Below are 22,214 nucleotides of genomic sequence, written 5' to 3'. Positions count from 1 at the left end.
GCTATATGTATGAACATGGAAATATCAACACTGCTATCTGTATAAACATGGAAATATCTACACCGCTTTCTCTATAAACATGGAAATATCTACACCGCTATCTGTATGAACAAGGAAATATCTAAAGGGCCATCTCTATAAACATGGAAATATCTATACCACCATGTGCATAAAGATGGAAATATCTTCACCGGGATCTCTATAAACATGGAAATATGTATACCGCTTCTGTATGAAGATGGAAATACATACACTGCCATCCGTATGAATGTGCAAATATTTTCACCGTCATCTCTATGAACATGGAAATATCTACACGGCCATCTGGATGAACATGGAAATATCTACACCGATATGTGTAGGAACATGGAAATATCTACACCGCCATCTGTATGAACATGGAAATATCTACACTGCCGTCTGTATGAACATGGAAATATCTACACCGCTATCTGCATGAACACGGAAATATCTACACCGCGATCTGTATGAACATGGAAATATCTACACAGCCATCTGTATTTAGATGGAAATATCTACACCACTATCTGTATAAACATTTAAATAACTACACCGCCATCTCTATAAACATGGAAATATCTACACCGCCATCTGTATATACATGGAAATATCTACAACGCCATCTCTATGAACATGGATATATCTACACTGCCATCTGTATGAACATGGAAATATCAACACCGCCATCTCTATAAAGGTGGAAATATCTACACCGCTATATGTATGAACATGGAAATATCTACATTGCTATCTGTATAAACATGGAAATATCTACACCGCTTTCTCTATAAACATGGAAATATCTACACCGCTATCTGTATGAAGAAGGAAATATCTAAACGGCCATCTCCATAAACATGGAAATATCTATACCGCCATGTGCATAATCATGGAAATATCTTCACCGCGATCTCTATAAACATGGAAATATGTATACCGCTTCTGTATGAAGATGGAAATACATACACCACCATCCGTATGAACTTGGAAATATCTACACCGCCATCTCTATGAACATGGAAAATCTACACCGCTATCTGTATGAACATGGAAATATATACACCCCTATCTCTATAAAGATGGAAATATCTACACCGCTATCTGTATAAAGAGGGAAATACCTACACCACCATCTGTACGAACTTTCAAATATCTTCACTGCCATCTGTATAAACGAGGAAATACCTACACGGCCATCTCTATGAACATGGAAATATCTTCACCACCATCTGTATGAACATGGAAATATCTACACCGTCATCTGTAGGAACATGGAAATATCTACACCACCATCTGTATAAACATGCAAATGTCTACACCGCCATCTGTATGAACATGGAAATATCCACACAGCCATCTGTATGAACATGGAAATATCTACACAGCTATCTGTAGGAACATGGAAATATCTACACCACTATCTCTATAAATCTGGAAACATCTACACTGCTATCTATAAAACAGGAAAATACACCGCTATCTCTATAAACATGGAAATGTCTACACCGCTATGTGTATAAACATGGAAATGTCTACACCGCTATCTGTACCAACATAGAAATATCTACAATGCTATCTCTATAAACATGGAGGTATCTACACCGCTATCTCTGTAAAGATTGAAATATTTACACCGCTATGAGTATAAACAAGGAAATATCTTTACCGCAATGTGTATAAACATGGAAATATCAGCAGCGCCATCCGTATAAACATGGAAATATCTACTCCGCCATCTCTATAAACATGAAAATATCTACACTGCCATCTGTATGACCGTGGAAATATCTACACTGCCATCTGTATGAACATGGAAATATCTACACCGCTATCTGTATGAACGTGGAAATATCTACACTGCCATCTGTATGAATGTGGAAATATCTACACCGCCATCTGTATGAACATGGAATTATCTACACCGCCATCTGTATGAACGTGGAAATAAGTACACCGCCATCTGTATGAACCTGGAAATATCTTCACCGCCATCTGTATGAACGTGGAAATATCTTCACCGCCATCTCTATGAAAGTGGAAATATCTACACTGCCATCTGTTTGAACATGGAAATAGCTACACCGCTATCTCTATGAAGATGGAAATATCTTCACCGCAATCTATATGAACGTGGAAATATCTACACCGCCATATGTATAAACATGGAAATATCCACACCACCATCTCTATGAACATGGAAGTATCTACACCGCCATCTGTATAAACGTGGAAATATCTACACCGCCGTCTGTATAAACATGGAAATATCTACACAGCCATCTCTATAAACATGGAAATATCTACACCACTATATGTATAAACATGGAAATATCTACACCGCTACCTCTAGAAACATGGAAATAGCTTCACCACTATCTGTACAAATATGGAAATATCTACACCGCTATCTCTATAAACATGGAAATATCTGCAACGCTATCTGTGTAAACGTGGAAATGTCTACACTGCTATCTGTGTAAACACCTAAATATCTACAACGCTATCTGTATAAAGATGCAAATATCTACACCACCATCTTTATATACATGGATATATCTACACCGCCATCTGTATAAACGGGGAAATATCTACTCTGCCATCTCTATAAACATGGAAATAACTACACCGCCAACTGTATGAACATTTAAATGTGTACATCGCCATCTGTATAAAGATGGAAATATCTACACCGCTATCTGAATGAACAGGGAATTATCTACACCGCTATCTATATCAACATGGGAATATCTGCACTGCTATCTCTATAAACATGGAAATATCTACACCGCCATCTCTATAAACATGGAAATATCTAAACTGGCATCTGTATGAACATGGAAATATCTACAAAGCTATATCTATAAAGATGGAAATATCTACACCGCGATCTGTATAAACATGAAAATATCTACATCGCTATCTGTATAAAGATGGAAATATCTACAATGCCATCTGAATAAACATGGGAATATCTACAGTGCCGTCTGTATGAACATGGAAATATCTACACCGCTATCTGCATGAACATGGAATTATCTGCACGGCTATCTGTATGAACATGGAAATATCTACACAGCTATCTGCATATACATGGAAATAGCTACACCGCTGTATCTATAAACATGGAAATAACTACACCGCTATCTCTATAAACATGGAAATATCTACACCGCCATCTGTATGAACATGGAAATATCTGCACTGCCTTCTGTATGAACATGGAAATATCTACATCGTCATCTGCATTAAGATGAAAATATCTACACCGCTATCTGTATAAACATGGAAATATCTACACCGCTATCTACATAAACGTTTAAATAACTACACCGCCATCTCTATAAACATGGAAACATCTAAACTGCCATCTGTATAAACATGGAAATATCTACAACCCCATCTCTACGAACATGGATATATCTACACTGCCATCTGTAGGAACATGGAAATATCAACACCGCCATCACTATAAAGGTGGAAATATCTACACCGCTATATGTATGAACATGGAAATATCAACACTGCTATCTGTATAAACATGGAAATATCTACACCGCTTTCTCTATAAACATGGAAATATCTACACCGCTATCTGTATGAACAAGGAAATATCTAAAGGGCCATCTCTATAAACATGGAAATATCTATACCACCATGTGCATAAAGATGGAAATATCTTCACCGGGATCTCTATAAACATGGAAATATGTATACCGCTTCTGTATGAAGATGGAAATACATACACTGCCATCCGTATGAATGTGCAAATATTTTCACCGTCATCTCTATGAACATGGAAATATCTACACGGCCATCTGGATGAACATGGAAATATCTACACCGATATGTGTAGGAACATGGAAATATCTACACCGCCATCTGTAGGAACATGGAAATATCTACACTGCCGTCTGTATGAACATGGAAATATCTACACCGCTATCTGCATGAACACGGAAATATCTACACCGCGATCTGTATGAACATGGAAATATCTACACAGCCATCTGTATTTAGATGGAAATATCTACACCGCTATCTCTATAAACATTTAAATAACTACACCGCCATCTCTATAAACATGGAAATATCTACACCGCCATCTGTATATACATGGAAATATCTACAACGCCATCTCTATGAACATGGATATATCTACACTGCCATCTGCATGAACATGGAAATATCAACACCGCCATCTCTATAAAGGTGGAAATATCTACACCGCTATATGTATGAACATGGAAATATCTACATTGCTATCTGTATAAACATGGAAATATCTACACCGCTTTCTCTATAAACATGGAAATATCTACACCGCTATCTGTATGAAGAAGGAAATATCTAAACGGCCATCTCCATAAACATGGAAATATCTATACCGCCATGTGCATAATCATGGAAATATCTTCACCGCGATCTCTATAAACATGGAAATATGTATACCGCTTCTGTATGAAGATGGAAATACATACACCACCATCCGTATGAACTTGGAAATATCTACACCGCCATCTCTATGAACATGGAAATATCTACACCGCCATCTGTATGAACATGGAAATATCTACACTGCCATCTGTATGAATGTGCAAATATTTTCACCGTCATCTGTATGAACATGGAAATATCTACAAGGCCATCTGGATGAACATGGAAATATCTACACCGATATGTGTATGAACATGGAAATATCTACACCGCCATCTGTAAGAACATGGAAATATCTACACTGCAGTCTGTATGAACATGGAAATATCTACACCGCTATCTGCATGAACACGGAAATATCTACACCGCCATCTGTATGAACATGGAAATATCTACACAGCCATCTGTATTTAGATAGAAATATCTATACTGCTATCTGTATAAACATTTAAATAACTACACCGCCATCTCTATAAACATGGAAATATCTACACCGCCATCTGTATAAACATGGAAATATCTACAACGCCATCTCTATGAACATGGATATATCTACACTGCCATCTGTATGAACATGGAAATATCAACACCGCCATCTCTATAAAGGTGGAAATATCTACACCGATATATGTATGAACATGGAAATATCTACACCGCTATCTGTATAAACATGGAAATATCTACACCGCTTTCTCTATAAACATGGAAATATTTACACCGCCATCTCTATAAACATGGAAATATCTACACCTCCATATGTATAAACATGGAAATATCTACACCGCCATCTCTAAAAACACGGAAATAACTACTCTGCCATCTGTATGGACATGGAAATATCTACACTGCCATCTCTATAAAGGTGGAAATATCTACACCGCAATCTGTATGAACATGGAAATATCTACACTGCTATCTGTATAAACATGGAAATATCTACACTGCTATCTGTATAAACATGGAAATAACTTCTCCGCCATCTGTATGAACATGGAAATATCTACACCGCCATCTGTACGAACATACAAATATCTTCACCGTCATCTGTATGAACATTGAAATATCTTCACCGCCACGTAGATGAACATGGAAATATCTACACTGATATCTGTATGAACATGGAAATATGTACAACGCTATCTGTATGAACAAGGAAATATCTACACCGCTATCAGTATGAACATGGAAATATCTACACAGCTATCTGTATATACATGGAAATGTCTACTCCGCTGTCTCTATAAACATGGAAATAACTACACCGCTATCTCTATAAACATGGAAATATCTACACCGCCATCTGTATGAACATGGAAATATCTGCACCGCCTTCTGTATGAACATGGAAATATCTACACCGTCATCTGCATTAAGATGAAAATATCTACACCGCTATCTGTATAAACATGGAAATATCTACACAGCTATCTCTATAAACATGGAAATATCTACACCGCTATCTGTATAAACATGGAAATACCTACACTGCCATCTCTATAAACATGGAAATATCTACACCGCCATATGTATAAACATGGAAATATCTACACCGCCGTCTCTATAAACACGGAAATATCTACTCTGCCATCTGTATGAACATGGAAATATATACACCGCCATCTCTATAAAGGTGGAAATATCTACACCGCTATATGTATGAACCTGGAAATATCTACACTGCTATATGTATAAACATGGAATTATCTACACCGCTATCTCTATAAACATGGAAATATCTACACCGCTATCTGTATAAACAAGGAAATATCTAGACAGCCATCTCTGTAAACCTGGAAATATCTACACCGGTCTCTGTGTAAACATGGAAATATCTACCCCGCTATCTGAATGAACATGGAAATATCTACACCGCCATCTGCATGAACAAGGAAATATCTACACCGCTATCTGTATGAACATGGAAATATCTACACAGCTATCTGTATATACATGGAAATATCTACACCACAGTCTCTATAAACATGGAAATAACTAAACCGCTATCTCTATAAACATGGAGATATCTACACCGCCATCTGTATGAACATGGAAATATCTACACCGCCATCTGTATGAACATGGAAATATCTAAACAGCCATCTGTATTTAGATGGAAATATCTACGCTGCTATCTGTATAAACATTTAAATAACTACACCGCCATCTCTATAAACATGGAAACAACTACACCGCCATCTGTATAAACATGGAAATATCTACAACGCCATCTCTATGGACATGGATATATCTACACTGCCATCTGTAGGAACATGAAAATATCAACACCGCCATCACTATAAAGGTGGAAATATCTACACCGCTATATGTATGAACATGGAAATATCAACACTGCTATCTGTATAAACATGGAAATATCTACACCGCTTTCTCTATAAACATGGAAATATCTACACCGCTATCTGTATGAACAAGGAAATATCTAAACGGCCATCTCTATAAACATGGAAATATCTATACCGCCATGTGCATAAACATGGAAATATCTTCACCGCGATCTGTATAAACATGGAAATATGTATACCGCTTCTGTATGAAGATGGAAATACATACACCGCCATCCGTATGAATGTGCAAATATTTTCACCGTCATCTGTATGAACATGGAAATATCTACACAGCTGTCTGCATATACATGGAAATATCTACACCGCTGTCTCTATAAACATGGAAATAACTACACCGCTATCTCTATAAACATGGAAATATCTACACAGCCATCTGTATGAACATGGAAATATCTGCACCACCATCTGTATGAACCTGGAAATATCTACACCGCCATCTGTATTAACAGGAAAATATCTACAACGCTATCTGTATAAACATGGAAATATCTACACCGCTATCTGTACAAACATGGAAATATCTGCACCGCTATTTGTATAAACATGAAAATATCTAAACCGATATCTGTATAAACATGGAAATATCTGCACCACTCTCTGTATAAACATGGAAATATCTGAAACGCTATCTGTATAAACATGGAAATACCCACACCGGTATCTGTGTAAACATGGAAATATCTTCACCGCTATCTGTTTAAACAGGGAAATAACTACACCGCTATCTCTGTAAACATGTAAATATCTACAACGCTATCTGTGTAAACAAAGAAATGTCTACTGCGCTATTTGTGTAAACATGGAAATATCTACACCGCTATCTGTATAAACATGGAAATATCTAGGCCGCCATCTCTATAAACATGGAAATATCTACACCGCTGTATGTATGAAAATGGAAATATCTACAACACTATCTCTATAAACATTGAAAGAACTACACCGCCATCTCTTTAAACATGGAAATATCCACACCGCTATCTGTGTAAACATGGAAATACCTTCACAGCTATCTGTTTAAACATGGAAATAACTACATCTCTATCTCTATAAACATATAAATATCTACACCGCTGTCTGTGTAAACATGGAAATGTCTAAACCGCAATCTGTTTAAACATGGAAATACCTACATCGTTATCTGTATAAACATGGAAATAGCTACACTGCCATCTCTATATACATGGAAATATCTACACCGTCATCTGTATGAACATGGAAATATCTACACTGCTATCTGTATAAACATGGAAATATCTACACCACTTTCTCTATAAACATGGAAATATCTACACCGCTATCTGTATGAACAAGCAAATATCTAAACGGCCATCTCTATAAACATGGAAATATCTACACCGCCATGTGCATAAACATGGAAATATCTTCACTGTGATCTCTATAAACATGGAAATATGTATACCACTTCTGTATGAAGATGGAAATACATACACCGCCATCCGTATGAACATGGAAATATCTACACCGCCATCTCTATGAACATGGAAATATCTACACCGCCATCTGTATGAACATGGAAATATCTACACTGCCATCTGTATGAATGTGCAAATATTTTCACCGTCGTCTGTATGAACATGGAAATATCTACACGGCCATCTGGATGAACATGGAAATATCTACACCGATATGTGTATGAACATGGAAATATCTACACCGCCATCTGTATGAACATGGAAATATCTACACTGCCGTCTGTATGAACATGGAAATATCTACACCGCTATCTGCATGAACATGGAATTATCTGCACGGCTATCTGTATGAACATGGAAATATCTACACAGCTATCTGCATATACATGGAAATATCTACACCGCTGTATCTATAAACATGGTAATAACTACACCGCTATCTCTATAAACATGGAAATATCTACACCGCCATCTGTATGAACATGGAAATATCTGCACCACCATCTGTATGAACATGGAAATATCTACACCGCCATCTGTATTAACAGGAAAATATCTACAACGCTATCTGTATAAACATGGAAATATCTACACCGCTATCTGTACAAACATGGAAATATCTGCACCGCTATTTGTATAAACATGAAAATATCTAAACCGATATCTGTATAAACATGGAAATATCTGCACCGCTATCTGTATAAACATGGAAATATCTGAAACGCTATCTGTATAAACATGGAAATATCCACACCGGTATCTGTGTAAACATGGAAATATCTTCACCGCTATCTGTTTAAACATGGAAATAACTACACCGCTATCTCTATAAACATGTAAATATCTACAACGCTATCTGTGTAAACAAAGAAATGTCTACTGCGCTATTTGTGTAAACATGGAAATATCTACACCGCTATCTGTATAAACATGGAAATATCTAGGCCGCCATCTCTATAAACATGGAAATACCTACACCGCCATTTGTATGAACTTGGATATATCTACACCACCATCTGTATAAACATGGAAATATCTATACCGCCATCTGCATAAACATGGAAATATCTACACCACCATCTGTATAAACATGGAAATATATATACCGCTAACTGTATGTACATGGAAATATCTACACTGCCATCTGTATGAACATGGAAATATCTACACCGTCATCTGTATGAACATGGAAATATCTACACCGCTATCTGTAGGAACATGGAAATATCTACACCACTATCTCTATAAATATGGAAATATCTTCACCGCTATCTGTAAAACAGGGAAATATCTACACCGCTATCTCTATAAACATGGAAATATCTACACCAGCATCTCTATAAACATGGAAATATCTAAACTGGTATCTGTATGAACTCGGAAATATCTACAATGCTATATCTATAAAGTTGGATATATCTACACCGCCATCTGTATAAACATGGAAATATCTACACCGCTATCTGTATAAAGATGGAAATATCTACACCGTCATCTGAATAAACATGGGAATATCTACACTGCCATCTGTATGAACATGGAAGTATCTACTCCGCCATCTGTATGAACATGGAAGTATCTACACCGCCATTCGTATGAACACGCAAATATCTTCACTGCCATCTGTATGGACATGGAAAATCTACACCGCTATCTGTATGAACATGGAAATATATACACCCCTATCTCTATAAAGATGGAAATATCTACACCGCTATCTGTATAAAGAGGGAAATACCTACACCACCATCTGTACGAACTTTCAAATATCTTCACTGCCATCTGTATAAACGAGGAAATACCTACACGGCCATCTCTATGAACATGGAAATATCTTCACCGCCATCTGTATGAACATGGAAATATCTACACCGTCATCTGTAGGAACATGGAAATATCTACACCACCATCTGTATAAACATGCAAATGTCTACACCGCCATCTGTATGAACATGGAAATATCCACACAGCCATCTGTATGAACATGGAAATATCTACACAGCTATCTGTAGGAACATGGAAATATCTACACCACTATCTCTATAAATATGGAAACATCTACACTGCTATCTATAAAACAGGAAAATACACCGCTATCTCTATAAACATGGAAATATCTACACCGCTATGTGTATAAACATGGAAATGTCTACACCGCTATCTGTACCAACATAGAAATATCTACAATGCTATCTCTATAAACATGGAGGTATCTACACCGCTATCTCTGTAAAGATTGAAATATTTACACCGCTATGAGTATAAACAAGGAAATATCTTTACCGCAATGTGTATAAACATGGAAATATCAGCAGCGCCATCCGTATAAACATGGAAATATCTACTCCGCCATCTCTATAAACATGAAAATATCTACACTGCCATCTGTATGACCGTGGAAATATCTACACTGCCATCTGTATGAACATGGAAATATCTACACCGCTATCTGTATGAACGTGGAAATATCTACACCGCCATCTCTATAACCATGGAAATATCTACACTGCCATCTGTATGAATGTGGAAATATCTACACCGCCATCTGTATGAACATGGAATTATCTACACCGCCATCTGTATGAACGTGGAAATAAGTACACCGCCATCTGTATGAACCTGGAAATATCTTCGCCGCCATCTGTATGAACGTGGAAATATCTTCACCGCCATCTCTATGAAAGTGGAAATATCTACACTGCCATCTGTTTGAACATGGAAATAGCTACACCGCTATCTCTATGAAGATGGAAATATCTTCACCGCAATCTATATGAACGTGGAAATATCTACACCGCCATATGTATAAACATGGAAATATCCACACCACCATCTCTATGAACATGGAAGTATCTACACCACCATCTGTATAAACGTGGAAATATCTACACCGCCGTCTGTATAAACATGGAAATATCTACACAGCCATCTCTATAAACATGGAAATATCTACACCACTATATGTATAAACATGGAAATATCTACACCGCTACCTCTAGAAACATGGAAATAGCTTCACCACTATCTGTACAAATATGGAAATATCTACACCGCTATCTCTATAAACATGGAAATATCTGCAACGCTATCTGTGTAAACGTGGAAATGTCTACACTGCTATCTGTGTAAACACCTAAATATCTACAACGCTATCTGTATAAAGATGCAAATATCTACACCACCATCTTTATATACATGGATATATCTACACCGCCATCTGTATAAACGGGGAAATATCTACTCTGCCATCTCTATAAACATGGAAATAACTACACCGCCAACTGTATGAACATTTAAATGTGTACATCGCCATCTGTATAAAGATGGAAATATCTACACCGCTATCTGAATGAACAGGGAATTATCTACACCGCTATCTATATCAACATGGGAATATCTGCACTGCTATCTCTATAAACATGGAAATATCTACACCGCCATCTCTATAAACATGGAAATATCTAAACTGGCATCTGTATGAACATGGAAATATCTACAAAGCTATATCTATAAAGATGGAAATATCTACACCGCGATCTGTATAAACATGAAAATATCTACATCGCTATCTGTATAAAGATGGAAATATCTACAATGCCATCTGAATAAACATGGGAATATCTACAGTGCCGTCTGTATGAACATGGAAATATCTACACCGCTATCTGCATGAACATGGAATTATCTGCACGGCTATCTGTATGAACATGGAAATATCTACACAGCTATCTGCATATACATGGAAATAGCTACACCGCTGTATCTATAAACATGGAAATAACTACACCGCTATCTCTATAAACATGGAAATATCTACACCGCCATCTGTATGAACATGGAAATATCTGCACTGCCTTCTGTATGAACATGGAAATATCTACATCGTCATCTGCATTAAGATGAAAATATCTACACCGCTATCTGTATAAACATGGAAATATCTACACCGCTATCTACATAAACGTTTAAATAACTACACCGCCATCTCTATAAACATGGAAACATCTAAACTGCCATCTGTATAAACATGGAAATATCTACAACCCCATCTCTACGAACATGGATATATCTACACTGCCATCTGTAGGAACATGGAAATATCAACACCGCCATCACTATAAAGGTGGAAATATCTACACCGCTATATGTATGAACATGGAAATATCAACACTGCTATCTGTATAAACATGGAAATATCTACACCGCTTTCTCTATAAACATGGAAATATCTACACCGCTATCTGTATGAACAAGGAAATATCTAAAGGGCCATCTCTATAAACATGGAAATATCTATACCACCATGTGCATAAAGATGGAAATATCTTCACCGGGATCTCTATAAACATGGAAATATGTATACCGCTTCTGTATGAAGATGGAAATACATACACTGCCATCCGTATGAATGTGCAAATATTTTCACCGTCATCTCTATGAACATGGAAATATCTACACGGCCATCTGGATGAACATGGAAATATCTACACCGATATGTGTAGGAACATGGAAATATCTACACCGCCATCTGTAGGAACATGGAAATATCTACACTGCCGTCTGTATGAACATGGAAATATCTACACCGCTATCTGCATGAACACGGAAATATCTACACCGCGATCTGTATGAACATGGAAATATCTACACAGCCATCTGTATTTAGATGGAAATATCTACACCGCTATCTCTATAAACATTTAAATAACTACACCGCCATCTCTATAAACATGGAAATATCTACACCGCCATCTGTATATACATGGAAATATCTACAACGCCATCTCTATGAACATGGATATATCTACACTGCCATCTGTATGAACATGGAAATATCAACACCGCCATCTCTATAAAGGTGGAAATATCTACACCGCTATATGTATGAACATGGAAATATCTACATTGCTATCTGTATAAACATGGAAATATCTACACCGCTTTCTCTATAAACATGGAAATATCTACACCGCTATCTGTATGAAGAAGGAAATATCTAAACGGCCATCTCCATAAACATGGAAATATCTATACCGCCATGTGCATAATCATGGAAATATCTTCACCGCGATCTCTATAAACATGGAAATATGTATACCGCTTCTGTATGAAGATGGAAATACATACACCACCATCCGTATGAACTTGGAAATATCTACACCGCCATCTCTATGAACATGGAAATATCTACACCGCCATCTGTATGAACATGGAAATATCTACACTGCCATCTGTATGAATGTGCAAATATTTTCACCGTCATCTGTATGAACATGGAAATATCTACAAGGCCATCTGGATGAACATGGAAATATCTACACCGATATGTGTATGAACATGGAAATATCTACACCGCCATCTGTAAGAACATGGAAATATCTACACTGCAGTCTGTATGAACATGGAAATATCTACACCGCTATCTGCATGAACACGGAAATATCTACACCGCCATCTGTATGAACATGGAAATATCTACACAGCCATCTGTATTTAGATAGAAATATCTATACTGCTATCTGTATAAACATTTAAATAACTACACCGCCATCTCTATAAACATGGAAATATCTACACCGCCATCTGTATAAACATGGAAATATCTACAACGCCATCTCTATGAACATGGATATATCTACACTGCCATCTGTATGAACATGGAAATATCAACACCGCCATCTCTATAAAGGTGGAAATATCTACACCGATATATGTATGAACATGGAAATATCTACACCGCTATCTGTATAAACATGGAAATATCTACACCGCTTTCTCTATAAACATGGAAATATTTACACCGCCATCTCTATAAACATGGAAATATCTACACCTCCATATGTATAAACATGGAAATATCTACACCGCCATCTCTAAAAACACGGAAATAACTACTCTGCCATCTGTATGGACATGGAAATATCTACACTGCCATCTCTATAAAGGTGGAAATATCTACACCGCAATCTGTATGAACATGGAAATATCTACACTGCTATCTGTATAAACATGGAAATATCTACACTGCTATCTGTATAAACATGGAAATAACTTCTCCGCCATCTGTATGAACATGGAAATATCTACACCGCCATCTGTACGAACATACAAATATCTTCACCGTCATCTGTATGAACATTGAAATATCTTCACCGCCACGTAGATGAACATGGAAATATCTACACTGATATCTGTATGAACATGGAAATATGTACAACGCTATCTGTATGAACAAGGAAATATCTACACCGCTATCAGTATGAACATGGAAATATCTACACAGCTATCTGTATATACATGGAAATGTCTACTCCGCTGTCTCTATAAACATGGAAATAACTACACCGCTATCTCTATAAACATGGAAATATCTACACCGCCATCTGTATGAACATGGAAATATCTGCACCGCCTTCTGTATGAACATGGAAATATCTACACCGTCATCTGCATTAAGATGAAAATATCTACACCGCTATCTGTATAAACATGGAAATATCTACACAGCTATCTCTATAAACATGGAAATATCTACACCGCTATCTGTATAAACATGGAAATACCTACACTGCCATCTCTATAAACATGGAAATATCTACACCGCCATATGTATAAACATGGAAATATCTACACCGCCGTCTCTATAAACACGGAAATATCTACTCTGCCATCTGTATGAACATGGAAATATATACACCGCCATCTCTATAAAGGTGGAAATATCTACACCGCTATATGTATGAACCTGGAAATATCTACACTGCTATATGTATAAACATGGAATTATCTACACCGCTATCTCTATAAACATGGAAATATCTACACCGCTATCTGTATAAACAAGGAAATATCTAGACAGCCATCTCTGTAAACCTGGAAATATCTACACCGCTCTCTGTGTAAACATGGAAATATCTACCCCGCTATCTGAATGAACATGGAAATATCTACACCGCCATCTGCATGAACAAGGAAATATCTACACCGCTATCTGTATGAACATGGAAATATCTACACAGCTATCTGTATATACATGGAAATATCTACACCGCAGTCTCTATAAACATGGAAATAACTAAACCGCTATCTCTATAAACATGGAGATATCTACACCGCCATCTGTATGAACATGGAAATATCTACACCGCCATCTGTATGAACATGGAAATATCTAAACAGCCATCTGTATTTAGATGGAAATATCTACGCTGCTATCTGTATAAACATTTAAATAACTACACCGCCATCTCTATAAACATGGAAACAACTACACCGCCATCTGTATAAACATGGAAATATCTACAACGCCATCTCTATGGACATGGATATATCTACACTGCCATCTGTAGGAACATGAAAATATCAACACCGCCATCACTATAAAGGTGGAAATATCTACACCGCTATATGTATGAACATGGAAATATCAACACTGCTATCTGTATAAACATGGAAATATCTACACCGCTTTCTCTATTAACATGGAAATATCTACACCGCTATCTGTATGAACAAGGAAATATCTAAACGGCCATCTCTATAAACATGGAAATATCTATACCGCCATGTGCATAAACATGGAAATATCTTCACCGCGATCTGTATAAACATGGAAATATGTATACCGCTTCTGTATGAAGATGGAAATACATACACCGCCATCCGTATGAATGTGCAAATATTTTCACCGTCATCTGTATGAACATGGAAATATCTACACAGCTGTCTGCATATACATGGAAATATCTACACCGCTGTCTCTATAAACATGGAAATAACTACACCGCTATCTCTATAAACATGGAAATATCTACACAGCCATCTGTATGAACATGGAAATATCTGCACCACCATCTGTATGAACCTGGAAATATCTACACCGCCATCTGTATTAACAGGAAAATATCTACAACGCTATCTGTATAAACATGGAAATATCTACACCGCTATCTGTACAAACATGGAAATATCTGCACCGCTATTTGTATAAACATGAAAATATCTAAACCGATATCTGTATAAACATGGAAATATCTGCACCGCTCTCTGTATAAACATGGAAATATCTGAAACGCTATCTGTATAAACATGGAAATACCCACACCGGTATCTGTGTAAACATGGAAATATCTTCACCGCTATCTGTTTAAACAGGGAAATAACTACACCGCTATCTCTGTAAACATGTAAATATCTACAACGCTATCTGTGTAAACAAAGAAATGTCTACTGCGCTATTTGTGTAAACATGGAAATATCTACACCGCTATCTGTATAAACATGGAAATATCTAGGCCGCCATCTCTATAAACATGGAAATATCTACACCGCTGTATGTATGAAAATGGAAATATCTACAACACTATCTCTATAAACATTGAAAGAACTACACCGCCATCTCTTTAAACATGGAAATATCCACACCGCTATCTGTGTAAACATGGAAATACCTTCACAGCTATCTGTTTAAACATGGAAATAACTACATCTCTATCTCTATAAACATATAAATATCTACACCGCTGTCTGTGTAAACATGGAAATGTCTAAACCGCAATCTGTTTAAACATGGAAATACCTACATCGTTATCTGTATAAACATGGAAATATCTACACTGCCATCTCTATATACATGGAAATATCTACACCGTCATCTGTATGAACATGGAAATATCTACACTGCTATCTGTATAAACATGGAAATATCTACACCACTTTCTCTATAAACATGGAAATATCTACACTGCTATCTGTATGAACAAGCAAATATCTAAACGGCCATCTCTATAAACATGGAAATATCTACACCGCCATGTGCATAGACATGGAAATATCTTCACTGTGATCTCTATAAACATGGAAATATGTATACCACTTCTGTATGAAGATGGAAATACATACACCGCCATCCGTATGAACATGGAAATATCTACACCGCCATCTCTATGAACATGGAAATATCTACACCGCCATCTGTATGAACATGGAAATATCTACACTGCCATCTGTATGAATGTGCAAATATTTTCACCGTCGTCTGTATGAACATGGAAATATCTACACGGCCATCTGGATGAACATGGAAATATCTACACCGATATGTGTATGAACATGGAAATATCTACACCGCCATCTGTATGAACATGGAAATATCTACACTACCGTCTGTATGAACATGGAAATATCTACACCGCTATCTGCATGAACATGGAATTATCTGCACGGCTATCTGTATGAACATGGAAATATCTACACAGCTATCTGCATATACATGGAAATATCTACACCGCTGTATCTATAAACATGGTAATAACTACACCGCTATCTCTATAAACATGGAAATATCTACACCGCCATCTGTATGAACATGGAAATATCTGCACCACCATCTGTATGAACATGGAAATATCTACACCGCCATCTGTATTAACAGGAAAATATCTACAACGCTATCTGTATAAACATGGAAATATCTACACCGCTATCTGTACAAACATGGAAATATCTGCACCGCTATTTGTATAAACATGAAAATATCTAAACCGATATCTGTATAAACATGGAAATATCTGCACCGCTATCTGTATAAACATGGAAATATCTGAAACGCTATCTGTATAAACATGGAAATATCCACACCGGTATCTGTGTAAACATGGAAATATCTTCACCGCTATCTGTTTAAACATGGAAATAACTACACCGCTATCTCTATAAACATGTAAATATCTACAACGCTATCTGTGTAAACAAAGAAATGTCTACTGCGCTATTTGTGTAAACATGGAAATATCTACACCGCTATCTGTATAAACATGGAAATATCTAGGCCGCCATCTCTATAAACATGGAAATACCTACACCGCCATTTGTATGAACATGGATATATCTACACCACCATCTGTATAAACATGGAAATATCTATACCGCCATCTGCATAAACATGGAAATATCTACACCACCATCTGTATAAACATGGAAATATATATACCGCTAACTGTATGTACATGGAAATATCTACACTGCCATCTGTATGAACATGGAAATATCTACACCGTCATCTGTATGAACATGGAAATATCTACACCGCTATCTGTAGGAACATGGAAATATCTACACCACTATCTCTATAAATATGGAAATATCTTCACCGCTATCTGTAAAACAGGGAAATATCTACACCGCTATCTCTATAAACATGGAAATATCTACACCAGCATCTCTATAAACATGGAAATATCTAAACTGGTATCTGTATGAACTCGGAAATATCTACAATGCTATATCTATAAAGTTGGATATATCTACACCGCCATCTGTATAAACATGGAAATATCTACACCGCTATCTGTATAAAGATGGAAATATCTACACCGTCATCTGAATAAACATGGGAATATCTACACTGCCATCTGTATGAACATGGAAGTATCTACTCCGCCATCTGTATGAACATGGAAGTATCTACACCGCCATTCGTATGAACACGCAAATATCTTCACTGCCATCTGTATGGACATGGAAAATCTACACCGCTATCTGTATGAACATGGAAATATATACACCCCTATCTCTATAAAGATGGAAATATCTACACCGCTATCTGTATAAAGAGGGAAATACCTACACCACCATCTGTACGAACTTTCAAATATCTTCACTGCCATCTGTATAAACGAGGAAATACCTACACGGCCATCTCTATGAACATGGAAATATCTTCACCGCCATCTGTATGAACATGGAAATATCTACACCGTCATCTGTAGGAACATGGAAATATCTACACCACCATCTGTATAAACATGCAAATGTCTACACCGCCATCTGTATGAACATGGAAATATCCACACAGCCATCTGTATGAACATGGAAATATCTACACAGCTATCTGTAGGAACATGGAAATATCTACACCACTATCTCTATAAATATGGAAATATCTACACTGCTATCTATAAAACAGGAAAATATCTACACCGCTATCTCTATAAACATGGAAATATCTACACCGCTATGTGTATAAACATGGAAATGTCTACACCGCTATCTGTACCAACATAGAAATATCTACAATGCTATCTCTATAAACATGGAGGTATCTACACCGCTATCTCTGTAAAGATTGAAATATTTACACCGCTATGAGTATAAACAAGGAAATATCTTTACCGCAATGTGTATAAACATGGAAATATCAGCAGCGCCATCCGTATAAACATGGAAATATCTACTCCGCCATCTCTATAAACATGAAAATATCTACACTGCCATCTGTATGACCGTGGAAATATCTACACTGCCATCTGTATGAACATGGAAATATCTACACCGCTATCTGTATGAACGTGGAAATACCTACACCGCCATCTCTATAACCATGGAAATATCTACACTGCCATCTGTATGAATGTGGAAATATCTACACCGCCATCTGTATGAACATGGAATTATCTACACCGCCATCTGTATGAACGTGGAAATAAGTACACCGCCATCTGTATGAACCTGGAAATATCTTCGCCGCCATCTGTATGAACGTGGAAATATCTTCACCGCCATCTCTATGAAAGTGGAAATATCTACACTGCCATCTGTTTGAACATGGAAATAGCTACACCGCTATCTCTATGAAGATGGAAATATCTTCACCGCAATCTATATGAACGTGGAAATATCTACACCGCCATATGTATAAACATGGAAATATCCACACCACCATCTCTATGAACATGGAAGTATCTACACCGCCATCTGTATAAACGTGGAAATATCTACACCGCCGTCTGTATAAACATGGAAATATCTACACAGCCATCTCTATAAACATGGAAATATCTACACCACTATATGTATAAACATGGAAATATCTACACCGCTACCTCTAGAAACATGGAAATAGCTTCACCACTATCTGTACAAATATGGAAATATCTACACCGCTATCTCTATAAACATGGAAATATCTGCAACGCTATCTGTGTAAACGTGGAAATGTCTACACTGCTATCTGTGTAAACACCTAAATATCTACAACGCTATCTGTATAAAGATGCAAATATCTACACCACCATCTTTATATACATGGATATATCTACACCGCCATCTGTATAAACGGGGAAATATCTACTCTGCCATCTCTATAAACATGGAAATAACTACACCGCCAACTGTATGAACATTTAAATGTGTACATCGCCATCTGTATAAAGATGGAAATATCTACACCGCTATCTGAATGAACAGGGAATTATCTACACCGCTATCTATATCAACATGGGAATATCTGCACTGCTATCTCTATAAACATGGAAATATCTACACCGCCATCTCTATAAACATGGAAATATCTAAACTGGCATCTGTATGAACATGGAAATATCTACAAAGCTATATCTATAAAGATGGAAATATCTACACCGCGATCTGTATAAACATGAAAATATCTACATCGCTATCTGTATAAAGATGGAAATATCTACAATGCCATCTGAATAAACATGGGAATATCTACAGTGCCGTCTGTATGAACATGGAAATATCTACACCGCTATCTGCATGAACATGGAATTATCTGCACGGCTATCTGTATGAACATGGAAATATCTACACAGCTATCTGCATATACATGGAAATATCTACACCGCTGTATCTATAAACATGGAAATAACTACACCGCTATCTCTATAAACATGGAAATATCTACACCGCCATCTGTATGAACATGGAAATATCTGCACCGCCTTCTGTATGAACATGGAAATATCTACATCGTCATCTGCATTAAGATGAAAATATCTACACCGCTATCTGTATAAACATGGAAATATCTACACAGCTATCTCTATAAACATGGAAATATCTACACCGCTATCTGTATAAACATGGAAATACCTACACTGCCATCTCTATAAACATGGAAATATCTACACCGCCATATGTATAAACATGGAATTATCTACACCACCGTCTCTATAAACACGGAAATATCTACTCTGCCATCTGTATGAACATGGAAATATATACACCGCCATCTCTATAAAGGTGGAAATATCTACACCGCTATATGTATGAACATGGAAATATCTACACTGCTATATGTATAAACATGGAATTATCTACACCGCTATCTCTATAAACATGGAAATATCTACACCGCTATCTGTATAAACAAGGAAATATCTAGACAGCCATCTCTGTAAACCTGGAAATATCTACACCGCTCTCTGTGTAAACATGGAAATATCTACCCCGCTATCTGAATGAACATGGAAATATCTACACCGCTATCTGCATGAACAAGGAAATATCTACACCGCTATCTGTATGAACATGGAAATATCTACACAGCTATCTGTATATACATGGAAATATCTACACCGCAGTCTCTATAAACATGGAAATAACTAAACCGCTATCTCTATAAACATGGAGATATCTAAACCGCCATCTGTATGAACATGGAAATATCTACACCGCCGTCTGTATGAACATGGAAATATCTACACAGCCATCTGTATTTAGATGGAAATATCTACACCGCTATCTACATAAACGTTTAAATAACTACACCGCCATCTCTATAAACATGGAAACATCTAAACTGCCATCTGTATAAACATGGAAATATCTACAACCCCATCTCTACGAACATGGATATATCTACACTGCCATCTGTAGGAACATGGAAATATCAACACCGCCATCACTATAAAGGTGGAAATATCTACACCGCTATATGTATGAACATGGAAATATCAACACTGCTATCTGTATAAACATGGAAATATCTACACCGCTTTCTCTATAAACATGGAAATATCTACACCGCTATCTGTATGAACAAGGAAATATCTAAAGGGCCATCTCTATAAACATGGAAATATCTATACCACCATGTGCATAAAGATGGAAATATCTTCACCGCGATCTCTATAAACATGGAAATATGTATACA

This window comes from Gorilla gorilla, chromosome 17, assembly GCF_029281585.2.
Source record: "Gorilla gorilla gorilla isolate KB3781 chromosome 17, NHGRI_mGorGor1-v2.1_pri, whole genome shotgun sequence".
Lineage (NCBI taxonomy): Eukaryota > Metazoa > Chordata > Mammalia > Primates > Hominidae > Gorilla > Gorilla gorilla.
The sequence above is the reverse complement of the archived record's forward strand: the minus strand, read 5'-3'. Positions refer to the sequence as shown.